We start from the raw sequence: 14134 nt of genomic DNA, 5'->3' as shown, positions 1-14134 counted from the left end.
AGTCATGACGCACTGCTGTCCCATTCATCTCAATGGGTCTATCTAAACAGGATTTAGGTTGGATTTTACCTTCCCTGTTTACTGAGGCTTACTCCTAATCATGGATGCCTCGAATTGCAACCTCGGAACGCATTTCGTTGTAAAGTGGACTCTAGTGTTTTTTTCTCCCCCCCCCCCAAGTTGCACTATGCAGTCTTAGCTCGGCTTCGAATAGACCCATTAAAATGAATGGGACTTTAGGGGCCGGATCTACACTACTGCTTCGAGTAGACCCATTAAAATGAATGGGACTTTAAAATGAATGGGCTAAAAGTCGGATCTACACTACTGCTTTAAAGCGCTTTAGAACAGTTTTGAAAACAGTATATGGATGGAGTGAGTCCTGGGCCCCAACAGTTGTCAAAACTGTTATAAAGCGCTTTAAAGCAGTAGTGTAGATCCTGTCTTAAATCTCATTTATTTCAATGGGTCTACAGAAAGCAAAACTAATGCTGGATGCTGTGTGTTTTCTTTGGATTTCAAGGAAGAGATGGAACAGGGCTGCCCTTCTAAAAGCCACACACACACACACACACACACACACACACACACACACACACACACACACACCCTCGCTACCTCTACAGCCCCCTTCCCAGATTCCTGCAATCAGAAATTAACCTACAAACGGATGGCGTATCAATCAATAGCCTAAAGAGCTCATTTCATGGAACAGCAGTTGGGAAATGGGATGTAATGTAAAGTACCTCGGGATCCACTTCTACAGAACACGGGTAGGATGCAGGGTACTCAGTGGACGATTTGGACACTAAAAGGTACTTCCAGAGTCGTAGTCACACAGATTCTAGATCCACACTTTTTAATATTTACTGTTTTAACTTTTGTGAACCATCCAGAGAGCTTCGGATGTGGGGCAGTATATAAATGAAATAAATAAATAAATGGTTTATCATATGGGGTGTGTGTGTGTGTGTGTGTGTGTGTGTGTGTGTGTGTGTGTGTGTGTGTAAGTTATATAGATAGGTAGATACCTAGAAATGGACAATACTGTACAGGATTGCTCAGTAAGAAGAATATCTGGACCCTTTAAAAACATGTCTTAAATGTCATTTAGAATGGTTGCAAGCATGCACTCGAAGTAAACATATTGAAGCTTTGTTAGTTGTTTGTTTACACAATATGTGTAAACATATTGAAGTTTTGTTTGTTGTTGTTTTCCTACTTTCCATGATTTTAGAGTGGGTGGGCTGGTGCGATCCTTAGGCTTCCCATCGATTCACACCAAGACCACATGTTTACTGACTGAGGCCACAGCTAGACCTAAGGTTTATCCTGGGATCATCCCGGGTTCGTCCCCGCCTGAGCACTGGATCCCCTGTGTGTCACCTAGATGAACAGGTTTGACCCCTGGACGATCCAGAGATAAACCTTAGGTCTAGCTATGGCCTGAGACTGTGGTTATTTCCTTCCTCTTCCTTAAAGCAGATCGGTAGATGGTGTTCTTTTCATTTTTGTTTTTAAATGTCTATAAAAGAGAAATGCACAGATGGGTAAATGGAATGTATTCCTGGAAATTAAGTTCTACTGGAACTTTAGAGTCAGTGGGTTGGGAGGCGATTGAAGGGGAGATCAAGGAAGCAGGAAGTTCTATTGTGAAAGGTATATTGGTATAATCTGGAGCGGAGAAAGATGAACAAGTCCCAACAGATGCCCCCCCCCCCTTGCCATTTTGGTACAATGAAGCTTGTTTTATTGAAGTCCCCAGTCCGAACCCAAATCCATTCACAACAGGCCAATAAGAACATAGGAATATAAAAAGAGTCATGCTAGGTCAGACCAAGGGTCCATCTACTCCATCTCTCTGATCACACAGTGGCCAACCAGCTGTTAGCCAGGGACCAACAAAGCAGGACATGGTGCAACAGCACCCTCCCACCCATGTTCCCCAGGAACCGTTGTACATAGGCTTACTGCCTCTGATACAGAGGTAGCATGTAGCCCACAGGACTAGTAGCCATGGATAGGCTTCTCCTCCAGGAATTTGTCCAACCCTCTTTTAAAGCCATCCAAATTGGTGACCATCCATACGTTTTGTGGTCGCGAATTCCATAGTTTAACTGTGTGAAGAAGTCCTTCCCTTGACTGGTTCTGAACCTCCCACCACTCAGCTTTATGGGATGACTCAGGTTCTAGTATGGTTTTGAAGCAAGGATTGAAAGGTGATTTCACCAACGAAAGTAATTTTGCTAACATAGCAAACATCCCAAGTTTTTCATACAGTAGCCCTATAATGAAAAGCGATCAAAAATATTAGGTCAATATTGCAGGCAGAGGATTAAAACTTTCCCAAGGTCACTGCTGAGTTCATGACAGATATTGGAACTGGCGACTTACATATAATGTATTAATATATTTTTTACAACAGTTTTACATTTACGCCGGCACCTTTTCTCCAGGCAACCTACAAAGCTCTCCTTTCTACTTTACACTCTCAATAACTCTGCGATGTAGGTATGTAAGTAAGTAGGTAGGTAAGGCAGAGAGATTGTGACCATCTTAACTCCTTTTACAATTTGGGCATAACTGCCTGTGGGACTTACCAAGGAGCGAACTGAGCTCGGCTCCCTCTGCAGTTTATGGTTCGCTCTGTGTCCAAAGCCTTGGATGAGATTTTAAAAAACCCAAAAAAACCCGGAAACGAATGGACCCCGCCGAGAAACGAATGGAAACTATAAGGCTGCAAACCTAAGCATCATTTCTTGGGAGTCAGCCTCCCTGGACTTAGCGGCACAAAAAGGTCTTCTCGGAATGGTTGCAGATGGAAGTTCCTACAGAAATTCGAAATGGAATCTAAATTCGAAAATTGCACCCCCATTCCCTAAAACTACCCTTAAAAATAAAGGAAGAGCCCCTACGGCCTCACCTCTTTCAAAATCTGGTGCGATCCCATTATCCCCAAGTAGGAACCCGCCTCTCTTGATGGGTTTACACATTTCCGAAGGAAAACTCGTGTCTGGTTCTAAATTGGTTCTCCATAGCTATCAACAGCAGGCTTTGCCCAGCGCAGCATACGGCCCCGGGTGTGTTGGAAGGGAAAATGGAAAGAGCTCACAAAGGTCATAAACCTGACAGGCACGTCGCAATATTTTAGCCCCTAATTTGGCCCGAACTTATGGCCCGTTGATCTCATTGACTATGGTTGGGGTTACTATTAGCTTTATAATTGCTGATCAGCCGGCTTTGCTTGTTTAAATAGGGGCGGGGGGGGGGCGGGAGAGAGAGTGAATGAGAGGAGGTCGCAGCCTACGGTTGCTATATTTGGAAAAGAATGTTAAAAGACTTTCCAGGAAAGCTGGAGAGAGAGAGAGAGGGGAGCAGGTTGGTCTGGAGGGCAAGTTTGTAGAAGCTTAAAGTTAAAGCGACCCCTTTCAAATACCTCGTAGGATGCTAAATTTCAGGGGTGCAATTTCTAAAATAATAATAAAAAAGTGCCTAGGTTTTCAAACTCCCTGGAAGTCAAAACCTCAGACCATCAGAATGTGTGTGTGTGTGTGTGTGTGTGTGTGTGTGAGAGAGAGAGAGAGAGAGAGAGAGAGAGAGAGAGAGAGAGAGAGAGAGAGAGAGAGAGAGAGAGATGGGATTGCTTTGTTTATTAAAGAGAGAGACACCCGCACACAGTCAAACAGCTTTTCCTCCTTGAAGGAAGTTATTCTTTCATCAATCAATCATCATTATCATCTCTTTTCTCTCTCATGGTGGTTTTTCTAGATGAACATGATGGGCTTTGCCAAGTCATGTCGTCTTTTACTGTTTCAGAAATTTCCTAACTATTTACGTATTATTTTTAGTAGTAGTAGTAGTATTTTCTATCTCTCTAAGTGTGGATGGCTTTTAAAAAAATAATCAGGCCCCTGCCTCAGGGAGCTTACAGTCTAAAGCTAGCATGGAAACGGAGTCCTTCCTAGAGTGAAGAACTGAGGAGACCTGGCTCAGATTAAGCAGGACCACTAAAGGAGGGTTCCGGGTTTTGTCCCACAAGAACCAGAAGCCAAACAGGTGGAAAACACCACAAATGTAATGGAATACAACATTTAATGAGATAGATAATTGATAATATGGATGATCAAGGTTGATTATTCTCCAGATGTTTTGACTACAAGTCCCAGCGTGCCTGCCCATTGACTATGGTGGCTGTGGCTGATGGGAGTTGCAGAGGGGGAGGGGAACCTCAGCTATCAAGGTACAACAGCAATCACTATAACAGCAGTAAGAAACGACAGGATTGTTAACGGTGGTTATTAGTCCTATGTAGAGTAGACCCACTGAAATTAATGAAACATAAGTGAGTCTGGCCTAATTTAAGTCCCATTCATTTTAATGGGTCTACTCTCCGTAGGACTGAACATTGGCTTTTACTTAATAGTACCCAGCTCTTCAGGTAGTCATTGGCTAGCCCAACCCTGTAATAATATAGTCAATCCCGCGCAGCACACCAACACACGTGCACGCCAAAAGAAGAACATTACACAGCCAGTGAGGAGTTTCACGTGTGCCTCGGCTGTCCCAACTTTGACGCTATGGAGAGAACTTTCAGGTCTCCTCAAAACACAAGAAACTCCCCCCCCCTCCCCGCGCGTGGAATCAGTTCACACATTCACCTGCCAGTCCTTAAAGGTGTGGCCTTGTTCATGCCAACTGAGAAGTATATCTCAATGAGTTCAACAGTATTTGCTTTAGGGTATGCAGGTATGCTTTAGAGTGGATTCCTGCACTGAGTGAGCGGGCGGGGTTGGACTCGATGGCCTTTTAGGACCCTTCCAACTCTACGATTCTATGATTCTATGCTCCCAGGTTAGTGTGTCTAGGACTGCAACCTGCATCCGTGTAGAGACTTTGCACTTACACACGATAATCAGACTGAAAGAGGGAATGTCCAGTAGCATAGTAAGACAGCAGTGACACTAGTGTACATTATTATTATTATTATTATTATTATTATTATTATTATTATTATTATTTATTCACTTCGCTTGTGTTAGAATTCAATTTGTCTAAACCGTAATCTCTTTAATAATGCATGCCTGTGTGGGTGGGCTATTAAAACAGCACGCTAAGTCTCTACTTATTAAAAATCACTTCTGATTTCGGGTAAAAGTGACATATATGTACATATGTGTATGATTGATATATAATATTGAGAAAAGCCTAAGTGATCCATAATCTCCTTAACGCCGACAGGCTTTCGATATTTACACGTGCGCTCTAAAAACAGTAGCAAGCAAGCGCGCACACCCACCCACCCTTCGCATGGAAATCAGAGGGGTGAAAAGCTTCGTAGAAGCGATGTGACAAACCCGTTGCTTTAAACAGAAGCGCAAACTGAATTTAGAGAGAAAGCAATTCCACCAACGAGGCCGCCTCGACGGAATTCAAACCCCAACTTTTACAACGGATCGCGGTGTGGCTGGACGAGGCGCCTTTCTTTCAACAAAGAAGGGTTCAAAGTCACGCTCCATTTTCTTTTCTTTTCAACAACAACAAAAAAATCGAGAGAAAATCCAAAGTTTAAGCAAGTCGATTTACCTTCGTTTTAGTTTCCCAGAAACATCCCGTCCCGCTCCCCGAGATCCGGATGGGAGCACTTTAAACGCAAAAGGGTTACCTTAACTGTGAACGCCGGCGGCTGAAACAGAGAAGAAGAATTTTCTAAGATTCCTCTTCTTGTCTTTATTTATTTGTTTATTTCTTCCTCTCCTCCTCTTGGCGTGATCCTACTCTCTCGGCGCAGTGGACGTCCTCAGCACCATTCAGGAGTCGTACCCCTAAACAAAGTCCCACTTAAATAAAGTCCCACTCGGCCTTGGCGGAGAAAGTGGAAGGGTTTGACTTGGAGGAGAATTACTTGGAGGTGGGGTTCTGGTTGTGATGCTCCGTGGGGCGGCGAGGGGAAGGAGAGATTTCACTTCTGAGAGACAGACACAGAGAGGAGATCCTTTGTTCACGTTTCTTCCATTCTAATGAATCAAACAGCCGCAGAAAATAAAACAACCCCCCCCCCCACACAGGACATACATATACTATATTATTTTATGAATGAGAGAGAGCCAGTGTGGTGTAGTGCTTAGAGTGACATGATACAAAAGAGGGCAGGGCTCCTGCAGCTTTCACTGTTGTGATGAAAAGGGAATTTCACCAGGTGCTGCATACATACAAATGACACCTACCGAAATTCCCTTTTCTATACGACTTTTTAGAGATACAGCAGCCCAGTCCTCCTTTCCATACGGTCAGCCTAGTTTAAACACCCCACTGAAATCAATGGGAAGTGTGGCTGGTGTCTCTGCAGGTTTACTCAGGAGTAAGTACCACTGACCCCAATAAGGCTTAATCATAGAATCATAGAATAGCAGAGTTGGAAGGGGCCTACAAGGCCATCGAGTCCAACCCCCTGCTCAATGCAGGAATCCACCCTAAAGCATCCCTGACATGTGGTTGTCCAGCTCCTAAGAAAGTATTCACTGGACTGCAGCCTTGCAGCTCAATCCTCTGCATGTTTTACTCGGAAATAAGTCCCATCGTTTCAAATGAAATAAGCCCCTTGACTGGATTTGCATGATCACCACAGCCCACCATGGCTTATTTAAGCCGCCTTGGGTTGCAGGGTCTGCCTATGCTTGCCAGGTGACTTTTGGATATTCAAGCCACAGCTGCAGCTTTTTGTGTCATCCAAACCTGGCACACGTGGGTTGCTTGCATGATTAACAAATCACTCAGAAACCATGGGCTGTTTTAGGGTTGTATGTGGTTTGTTAACCACATCAGCAACCAACCCACTGCAATTACATCAAGCATATTCAAAATAGCCATCTGTGCATGCTGCAGCCTATGCTGGCTTAAATAATCCAGGGTGGGCTGATGGAATATGCAAATCGGTCCAACGGCAGCTGTAACCAAGCTACAAGATAGTCAAGAGGTATACACTGCATGAAGAATATTTAATATTTGAAGGGTGGGGGGGGAGAAAGAGGAAAATGAAGATGGTTTGAGAAGGGTGACCATATGAAAAGGATGACTGGGCTCCTGTATCTTTAACAGTTGCATAGAAAAGGGAATTTCAGCAGTTGTCATTTGTATATATGGAGAACCTGATGAAATTCCCTCTTCATCACAACAGTTAAAGCTGCAGGAGCTATACTAGAGTGACATTTCAAAAGAGGGCAAGGCACCTGCAGCTTTAACTGTGGTGATGAAGAGGAAATTTCACCAGGTTCTCCATATATACAAATGACACCTGCTGAAATTCCCTTTTCAATACAACTGTTAAAAATACAGGAGCCCTGTCCTCCTTTTCATATGGTCAGCCTAGGTTAGATTAATCCTTGATTTACTACTCAGAACTGATCTCTCCTTCTCCCTTAAAGTTGGGCAGATAAGTGAAAGTGGTATCTTTATAGGCTGATAACGCCCAGACTCATCAGGGACCCCTTTCTCTCCCCTCCCCGTGGTCCTAACCAACATTCCCTAATTGGCTGTTTGCCAGGCACAGTTTCCGACAGACAGGACTTAGCCTCGCTTTCTCGCACGCTATTCCCCCCCCCCCAGTTCACGTGGAAAAGCCTCTGTGTGTGGGTGCGAGTTCAGAGTTGCCTACATCGGTGCCCCCCACAAGCAATAGAAGTATGATGCCAGCAACCCACATTCAATTTGCTCTGGTTGAAAAGCCTTTTCTTTTAATGGTCTCTGGGAAGGCTCCCCCAAAATTTTTGGAAATAATAATAATAATAATAATAATAATAATAATAATAGTGAAGGGGTGGATTTACTGGCCTTTATGGAGCAATAATGTTCTAGCCCTGTTCCCATTTATTCAATCGGAAGCACATACATAAACAAACATCAAGGCTGAAATCAACTCTTCTCTTATCTCCCTTCTCTATTAGTGATTTGAGCCACAAACTAGTATGACAGGGTTAAGAACATAAGAAGAGCCCTGCTGGATCAGACCAAGGGTCCATCTAGTCCAGCATTCTATTCACACAGTGGCCAACCAGCTATTGACCAGGGGGACCTACAAGCAGGACATGGTGAAACAGCACTCTCCCACCCATGTTCCCCAGCAACCAGTGTATATAGGCTTACTGCCTTTGATATTGGAGGGTTCCCCCCCCCATCCTCTCCTGCATCTGCCCCATTGAGCTGAATCTCTGAAGCCCTCATTCACTTCAATGGAGAACTTCCCACGAGATTAAGAGTCATGGAAAGGACAGTGTTGTATTTGTTGGCCATGTAGCTGTCGAACATGAGGTAGATGTCAGGGGGGTGCGGGAAGAGGTAGCAACCCTAATTCATCATCACAACAAACATGGTTGAATACCCAGGGATTCAAACCCAAATGCTTCAGAACTAAGTACTCAGAGTCCTGGATGGGTGCAGTTGTCAATGATGATGTCTTCCACATTCAATTCCGCTCCACCCCTATCCCCAATTTATGAAGAAATGTGCAAATTTTGGTAAGTTCACATGAACCAAATAAAATTCTTACCCATCTCTATTCCTGACATGGAATGCTCTCCCATCTCCCACTGCAATAATAATAATAATAATAATAATAATAATAATAATAATAATAATAATAATAATAATAGCTTTGAAACACCTTATTTTGGTCACGGTGGCTATATTGAGCCCTTTTTCCACTTGCACAGTTGTTTTTGAGTAAGTTGAGGAGTTTAATTGTGGATACGGAACAAAGCCAGCCTGAGAATTTCGGTTGCCCGAAGTAGACCACTAAAGGGTACTCTCTCTCCTTTAAGTCAAGGTGTATAGTACCCAAAGTCTGACAAAGTTTTTGTGACATTGGAGACCTATACATCCTACCAACATCACTTACCGATGCAGCTTCGGCTATTGGGTGGTATAAAAATGCAATAAATAAATAAAATAAAAATACAATACAAATGAACTAAATGACTAACAATTTGCGCCCTTTGAAGAAACTCCACAATCAGCTGTCTGAGGCAGCCACCTCACTCTGCCTCATGGTAGGGCCGGGCCTAATATGGAAATGATGTTATTGCAGGCGACTGAAATCAGAGAAAGAAGTGTGATATTCTGTACAGGGCATTGGACTTCCATCCATCTAAAGGTAAATAGGACTCATTTTAAGTCAGGCAACTTGCTCCATAATGTACTTAATTATTTTTTAAACAAACAAACTGTAACACATTGTTTGAGTTAATGGTAGTGTAGCTTTGTAACTAAAAGGCCTGGCCAATTCTTCAGAAACACATCCCATTTGATTCAATGGGCTTTATTTCACCAAGTGTGTCTGGACTGGAATCCAATGGGACAATTTCATGACTGCAGTCATGTGCATAGTTATTTGGAGGGTGTACAAAATTAGGGCTGGGGTAGAGAAAGTGAATAGGGAGAGATTTTTCTCCCTCTCGCATAATCCTAGAACCCAGGAATATCCCATGAAGCTGATTGGTGGGAGATTCAGGGCAGATAACAGGAATGACGTCTTCACACAGCACAGAGTTAAACTATGGAGTTCACTATCACAAGATGTAGTGATGGCCAATAATTTGAATGGCTTTAAATGGGGGCTAGACAAATTCCAGGAAGCATAGACTATCAATGGCTACTAGCCCTGATGGCTATGCACCACTTCCAATATCAGAGGCAATATGTCTCTGTACTGCAGTTGCTGGTGAACATGGGAAGGAAGGTGCTGTTGCACTGATGTCCTACTTGTGGGTTTCTCATGGGCAACTGCTTGGCCACTGTGTGAACAGAATGCTGGACTAGATGGACCCTTGGTCTGATCCAGCAAGGCTCATCTTAAGTCCTTAAGACTTAATGAAGGCAATTGAAGTCAATTGAAGTAAGACACTGGCTTACTTCAAAGTAAATACGCTTATAATTTCAGGGAAGGTATGGATTAGTGGCAGAGGCCCTGATTTGCACACCAAGGGTCCCAGTTTCAATGCTCATCATCTCCAGGTAGGGCTGAAAAAAATCCTACCTGAAACCCTGGTCAGCATCAAAAATATTTAGTTAAATGGACCAATGGTCTGCCTCAGCATAAGGTAGCTTCCTATGATCTTATGTTTGATTTTCTTCATGGCAGAAGAGATTATGAATGAAATAAACCAGATCTTATATACAAGTATCATCTGCTAAACTCTAATGACACCAGCAGATAGCAAAACAACAGAAGCAGAAAGATGTCCAGAAGACTCCAACACTTATGGTTATGACTTTAGAAACAATTTCAATTGATTTTTAGATAGGATTTGCTCCTAACCTCTCTTTGAGATGATAGTGGTCAATTAACACCCTATAACTTGAATATTTAAGGTGCAATCCACACCACAATGACAAGAACCTCAATGATTTAGATGATCTGGGATCACACCCTTGAGAATTTTCAGAAGATCCGTGTCTTTTGTGACTAGGTAACACAGACAGACATCTTGAATCAATAGGCGGACATAAGATAGCTGGAAGATACGAGCTGAAATCTGATTAAATCCACATTTGAATGTGGGGTAGAGGAATTAATTGTGCCCAATCAATCAGCTGGAGCTTTCAGGACTCATTTAGAACTGATACAATGCTTTCAGGATCAGCAGTCACGGGTTAATCATGGTGTCTGGCTTTGGAACAGAAACAAGCCATGCCGTACTAGTGGGTGAGATGGCCATTATGGTTGATCCTTAAATAATGCAGTATTCTGGCTGACATGTGACCACAGATTTTGTCAGCATATTAAAAAGGGTGGGTCATAGACTAGATAGATAGATAGATGATAGATAGATAGATAGATAGATAGACACTGCTCCAACTCCAATCCAGATCACACTGTGTTCTCTGGAACCTTCCAGTGGTGTTGTAGAACCGGGGCATGCAGGAATGTGTTTGTTTATTTATTTACAATATTTATAGACTGCTCCCCATCCAAAAGATTTCAGAGCAGTGAACAACAAATAGAATAAAAGGATAAAAACCATATTAAAATTGCTATTTTTAAAAAATAAACAAGTTCTGATCAAAACCGAGTTCTGGTAAAATGGTAGCTTTTCAAGGAAAGCTCCCTAAACCAATAACATTTTCAGCAGGTGCTGGAAGCAATACAACGTTAGCATTTGCCTGACCTCCGAGGGCAGGGAATTCCATAGGGGGCCACCACACTGAAGATGCTTTTCCTGGTGGACTTCAATCGCTGGTTTAGTACTTTATGGAGCAGACAACTGCATAAACCTTGTTAAATATAAGCCCTGAGGAAGGATGCATTGCATCCGAAACGCTTAGGCACTTGGCACTTTTATTAAACTTTTTTACAAATAACATTTTGCAGAAGATATCCTTGGTTCCGCCCCTGCCTTTGGCTTGTTTTGGACTTCAATCAGCCCATAGGTCCATGTGGAATCAGCAGGAATATATCCTCAGATGTCCTCAGTGACTGGGCAAGGGAGAAGGTGCTCACTCAGGTATCTTGGTCCCAAGTTGTTTAGGGCTTTGTACACTAGTACTAGAACCTCAAACCTGGCCCAGTAACCAATAGGCAGCCAGTGCAATTCCTTAGGAAAGGAGCTGTATGGTGAAAAGAGGCAGCTCCCAACCACAGGGGAGCTGCTGCATTCTGCCCTGGCTCTGGCTTCCGGAGCCGCTTTAAGAGCAGCTGCACATAGAGCCCATTGTAGTAATCCAATCGTGAGGTTACTAATGCCTTTACCACCATGGCAAAGAAAGTCGCACTGGCACGTCTTTACTAGAAGAGATGCTGATGTCATCTGTCCCCACCCTTTGCTCAGATTCCCCTGCTCCCTCTGAGCTTAGCTGTTCTCCTCACAGAAGCTGGGGATAGGGGGAGAATGATTTTTTCCCCCAGCAACAATATATAATTCTCTATTGTAATGCAAAATATTTTGACCTGTCCTGGTCTTGAATGGACAATTGAAGGCATAATTGTATGCATGTTTAGATGGGTGGGGGAGTTGTACACCTCCCAGCATGGCTGACTGGGGCATGCTGGGAGTTGCAGGCCTTTTTTGCTGTCTAAACATGCATAGGGTTGCACTGTAAGACTCATTAGCTTTGCAAAAGACCGGCTTTTGGTGGAAAAGAAAACTTCTAGAAGCAGCATGTTGAGACATAACAACATAAGAAGAGCCCTGCTGGATCAGACCAAGGGTCTATCTAGTCCAGTACTCTGTTCACAAAGTGGCCAACCAGCTCTCAACCCAAGGCCCACAAGCAGCACATGAGTGCAACAGCACCCTCCCACCCATGTTCCCCAGCAACTGGTGTATATTGGCTTACTATATGCATGGTTACCTGGATTTTGGATTCTCCTTGGGGGTGTGGCTTTCGAGACTGTCATGATGAGCACCTGTACTTTCAAATTTACAAACACTCCACTGGTACCCACCCTCACATCTAGATTCAAGTCCCATCACAGCCAATGGTCCTGGGAGTTGTATGACACATCCGGAAAGCAGTGTGTTGAGGAAGGCTGTCCTACAACAATAACATGGCCTTCTCCAACCCTCAACCAATGGACTGAGATGATGGGAGTTTGTGCCTTCCAGACGTTTTGGACTAAAACTCCCATCTTCCCATGGGTTGGGGTTGGGCAATCCTGCATTAGGGTTTAAGGTAGGGATGTACTCCGCTTCTAATCGGACCGGCAAATTAGAAGTGGAGCGGGGGGCTTCGCCTGCCCTTAAGGCGGAGGCGAAGAGGATTGGGGGGCCGGCGGAGCGTGGCGAAGAGGATCGAGGTGAAGGCGGATCCTTCGCCTCGATCCGGAGCTCCACCGGAAAGGTAAGTGGGGTTTACCGGGCCCTGCCGCTGTCGCTGTTGCCCATGCGGCGACAGCAGCAGGGCCTGGTAAACCCCCCTCCTCTCCCTTACCTGCCTCCGTCTGTGGTCCGTCAGTGTCTTCAATTGAGCCCGTGGTTCCAGCAGGAAGTCTGGGCCGCTTGCGGCCCAGACTTCCTGGTGGAACCGCAGGCTCAATTGAAGACGGCGATGGACCGCGGACGGAGGCAGGTAAGGCCCCCCTCCCCCTTACCGGGCTCTGCCACCGTCGCCGCATGGGCGGCAATGGCGGCAGGGCCCGGTAACCCCCCCTATGGGGGAAAACGGAGCTCCGATCCGGATCCGGAGCTCCGAGCGGAGCGGAGTGGGCATAGGCGGAGTGGGGGCGGGGCGGAGCGGCCCAATCCGAAAAATGGCGGATCTGGAAGTGAAGCGGAGTGGGGGGTCCATGCACACCCCTAGTTTAAGGCAGTATTCTCCAACCTAGTGACCTCTGGATGTGTCAGGCCATAGCTCCCAGCTAGTGTGACAGTTGGGTATGTTTTCTTGGGATGAAGGGATTTGGAGTCCAACACATCTAGAGACCACCAGGTTGGGGAAAAGTGATTTAATCACACAGTGATCTAATCATGGTGACCTAATCATGGAACACCTTTCCCAACCTGAACATAACCAGACACTACAATCAATATCTGGACTCTGCCCCTTCCAAGGGAGGCTTGGAGGGTGGGGACAAGGGAGAGGGCTTTTTCAGTGGTGGCCCCCAACTATGGAATGAGCTCCCCGCTCAAACCCACCTGGCGCCAACACGGTCATCTTTTCTACCCCCAGGTATTTAATGACATATCTTGGGGCACTTATATCTGCCATCTAAACAGGTCTAGTATTCTATTGAAACTGTTTTCAGTTGTCTAATTTTATAGTCTTTTTTTAATATATTGGGCTGTATAGAACTGAAACAACAACAGCAGCAGCAACAGAGAAAAGCACAAACACCTTGTGGGACTTACTTCTGAGTACACATGCATTGGAATCAGGCTGAGGTGGTGCTCCGTCCCTCTTGAAGGACCTCATCTTCAGCCACACACGAAGCCAAGACCCTCCCGCCTCCTCCCCACCTGGCAGCGAAGGAAGCCGCCACGAGGTGAGATGTTAAACCAAACAGATCTCGCTTCTAGTCCTGCTTCATTAGAAGCCCATTACATGGCTGAGCATTTGCAGGAGCAACCGGGGGCACTGTGGCGGGGTGGGGGAAGTGGATAGAGGAAGGCTCACCCACCCGGTAGGAAGGGTCAGGCTAACCTTT

Source organism: Elgaria multicarinata, chromosome 18 (genome assembly GCF_023053635.1).
Source record: "Elgaria multicarinata webbii isolate HBS135686 ecotype San Diego chromosome 18, rElgMul1.1.pri, whole genome shotgun sequence".
NCBI classification, from domain to species: domain Eukaryota; kingdom Metazoa; phylum Chordata; class Lepidosauria; order Squamata; family Anguidae; genus Elgaria; species Elgaria multicarinata.
This window is presented reverse-complemented; position numbering follows the sequence as displayed.